At 45.3% G+C, this 3930-nt stretch overlaps 1 non-coding gene across 1 annotated transcript; it reads left to right on the top strand.

Annotated features, from left to right (window-relative positions):
• The first annotated feature begins 1329 nt into the window (after window positions 1-1329).
• On the top strand, window positions 1330-1514 carry LOC126548655 (U2 spliceosomal RNA). The gene has a single exon (XR_007603005.1). It is a non-coding gene; the product is annotated as a U2 spliceosomal RNA (small nuclear RNA).
• Window positions 1515-3930: the final 2416 nt, after the last annotated feature.

The following is a 3930-nucleotide window of genomic DNA, read 5'->3' as shown; positions in this document are numbered from 1 at the left end:
AAATAATCTCTAAGCCTGCCTTCGACTACTTTCGGCCGCTTGCCCGAATGGCCAGCAATAACCGTCTTGCTCGCCGGTTCCTATTCCTATGAACTTTTGGCACCCGTTGATCGGTGTTTCGCCGAATCTAATAATGGCGCACTGTGACAGAAGCGAAGGCCTTGAACGCGCTGATTGTAGTCTGCAGTATTTTTGTGAGATTTCTTGGAGAGATTTTCCTTCATGCGGAGTGAGTGCAGCAAAGGGGTGAAGCTGTTTGGTCGGCGTGCGCATACCTCGAAGTATCCGCCAAATTTAGTCTACAGCTTGACGCGCATCCAACGGGGAACAGAAGTCGCGCCATGTTTGCCGACTACGTTTATCCAGGTATCGCCGATATGACGTTGTGTCCGTTGGCAGGCACGGAGGTCATCCAGGCATTTCGTGCGTAAAGCTTTCCTTTCAGCTCGCCTGCGTATGGCACACAGTCTATCAAGTTCCTCGTCATTTGGCGGTAAGCTGTCTTCTTTAGTTGAAATTTGAGCGCAGTCTGCGGCCGAATGAAAACTAATGCGTGCTCTGCGCCCGCGCCAGACGCCTGATAGAGAAGGTTCAATTTGTCACAAGCGAAGGTGGTGTACGATCGTGGGCTAATTTCACAGAAACAATACGAACAAGGAAATACTTATATTATGTCAGCAACCATTTGCTCAGCCTGTAGATCAATGCTGCTTGAATTCGACCTAATCGTCAAATATTCCTACCCATTCAGCTGGTTTAACCCCAAGCAATTCTGGACATCGCCTTTAGTTCACAGCTTTTACACCACGTGGCGTAGGGACCTTCAAGATTCAATATTCTCACAATGACACACGCAGTGTAGTGGACGAAAACAGAACATGCATAAAAAGATTCGCAGCTATTCCACTCTGTGAAGATGGATGAGCAGCGATTCTGTTTAGCACACTTATGACACAGAGGTAACATAGAATTTTGAAGAAAGGTATGAAGTTATTTATTGGCCCGATCGGGGGTCATCATGACGATAGGTATGCACACACATATCACCTCTGTTATTAAATGCGTCCGTCACGTAAGACAATGAATGGCTCATACCCCCTTAAGCAATGGTTCATACCACCGTAAATAAAGAATTCAACCTAGGTATGGACTCATTTTCCGTGATTTTTACATACATTCGCGTGGACGACGGGACCGCCGCCCCGAGAAGCCGGAGGAAACTAGACAAGCGTGACGTTTCGACCGGACCGCCACCACGGGAGAGCGGAAGGAAAGCAGATACGCAAGCGCTTGGGACGCCGACAAGGAGAGGACAGTGCGAGCGTAGACATGGCCGACGCAGGTCAAAGTGGATTATCTGTTCTTATCAGCTTAATATCTGATACGGGTTCTATTTGGATCCAAGATTAAATTAAACTTATTTTTGCAAGTTGGCGGATTGCTTGAAGCCGGCTTCACCTCCGCCATGGGTCGCGGCCCAGTATTGCACTATCTTCGGCATTGGCCCACGGTTTTTGGTCTACGGACACCGATTCGCTGGAAAATGGCCATGTACAGCCTAGCTTTAAAGACAGGACCACGCCAACGCCGAGAGCGAATCGGGAATGGCAGAGCGCATAACCGCCACGCGTAGAAGTAGAGCGGTTGGCTAGTCGACAATGAATCAGCAGTTGTGGTGCAATCAATAGGCATTTAGACGTTCAGAAGCGTTTCGAGAAAGCGAGTGCAAAATCTCGAAAAAGCGGTCACTAACCTTCACTAACTTGGTGAGATAACAGAAATTCATGAGTGACATTCAGCCCGCAGAATCTATGGAAGAGTATCTTTATCCAGGTGAAATATCAATAGCAGGTACTGATATAAAGCAGGAAAAGTATACAAAAATTTCATGGGTTGAAGAGCACATGTGATTGCTGCGGTGTCGTTACAATATCCATCTGCGATCGCTGCTGGCTCCAGCAGAAGTAATCCGCAAGTACCTTGGAGTGCACAAAACACTCAAATACTGCGTACATGTGCTCAAAGGCACTTTCACTGGGCAAGCGATGACAAGCGATGAATTGTATCGCTGGGAAGCACGCACTTGTTCGCAATGCATCGCAGAGGCTTCGCGCAAAAAGATAAACTGGTACATTTTTACTGAACTGCGTCACTACGGACCACGGAGGAAGGAAACTAAGGAGAGGCGCTACCCCCTCCGCGCGCTAGGAGAAAAGTGTGGCGGAAATGACGTAGTAGGTTCTCATTTTTTGGTGCTTTTTTTTCTTTTGCTGTATGGCCCCGCCTTTCGGGCCACAATGGGGGCGTTGTTATGCTTTTGAGCGCTCACACGTGTTGCTCTGTAGGTGTGGGTGGGTTTGCGTTAGTCAACGTGTCTTTTTGCGCTGTGTTACGTGGACCGTGCTCTGCCGGATGTTGATGTGGCCATGTGGGACAGGAGGAACTAAAGCTCGTGAAATGAACGCGCATATGCAACGCTGTACGCAATGTGCCGCGTCACGGCAATGACAACGGACGAAGGAATATCCGCGGGAAATTTTGCCTCCACTTCAGCGCAATCATGCTAACGTGCCATCGCAGGCCGAAACCTATGCGTTTCAGAATCTGTACAGTGAACGCCTCGCAGGTCCGTGATTCCTGCTTTTGACAGCGCATGTTGCATTTGCGGCACGTAGAACGTGCGTTATTCAAGAATGCATAATCCTAGTTTCAGAACTTCGTGTTCAGTAACAACTTGCTTTTGTGCATATTAAAACACGTGTTGCTCAACTTTTGCTTGTTTCTCGCATTACTCACGACAGCACCGCCTCTTTTAGGCAGAGCACGTTCGAGTGTGATGCACACCTGCACAGGTGTACCACAATTAATACACACGTGCTGATAGAGATTTACCCAGAATATGTGCATTTTGCTGCCCTCGACATCGACATTTTCACAAGCTGCACGCCTGCTTTATACCAACATGTAGTGTCTCATGACCTAGATTGGCACGTCGATGTGCACAGTAGCCGTTAAAGGGCGGCATTCATGTAACGGCGCACCATACAGAGAAGCACACGGGTCTACAAATTTTTTTTAAAACTAAATAAAACCAGTACTGTACAAAACTATTTAGAAGGCATTCATGACATGTACAAGTGGAAGTGAAATTTCAAAGTGCACAAAGAGCAAGAAATGCACAATCCACGCGAGCCAGTTTGCATAATGAGTTTATTATGCAAGTTCTCCAAATTGCGTCTTTGTCCAATACGATTTAAGCGTAGAGAAAAAAACATTAGTTTAATTCGGTCACCTTTTCTATAGGCACTTGTGACTGGCAACTGTAAAAGTTTGCACACCCTGTGTCTTAAATCCAGAAAGGGTTTGTTCATCTTCAAGCCTTTCATAGGAGGGGTTAAAGATTATCATTTAAATACAACGTAGGAAATGCAAACCACTGGATCAACAAGTTGAATGTAAGGAGTTCTGCACCATATAAATGGGACTAATCTAATAAGGAATATACGCATAAGATACTGCTGTGTATAGGTATGAATCAAAGAGAAAGGCGTGGCAATTGTATTCATATAATCAGTTGAATAGAACATTTAAACCATGCAGTAAAAATGTTGTGCATTAAATCAACTTAGATTGGCAACACAATCCGTTCTTTTCATCCATTTTTATTTTCCTTTCTTATTCTTGTACATCAATTAAGAAGTGTTGATTTCTCCTATGTTTCAATTTCTTTTGTCACGTGACAAAATCACCTAAAATTATGTGACCGTGTTGGACAATGCCCAATGGAACTAATGTGTGTTTTGTTTATTTCTTATATTGTGGTGGAGAAAGTAAACATTCAAAAAAGCAATTCGCACCACAAGATAAGTGCGTATGAAATTGTATACGTCCCATGCAACAGCAGCATATTCTAGCAATTGCCCGATATAT

This window comes from Dermacentor andersoni, chromosome 1 (assembly GCF_023375885.2).
Source record: "Dermacentor andersoni chromosome 1, qqDerAnde1_hic_scaffold, whole genome shotgun sequence".
NCBI classification, from domain to species: domain Eukaryota; kingdom Metazoa; phylum Arthropoda; class Arachnida; order Ixodida; family Ixodidae; genus Dermacentor; species Dermacentor andersoni.
Note: the sequence above shows the minus strand (reverse complement) of the source record. Positions and strands in the feature narration are given on the sequence as shown.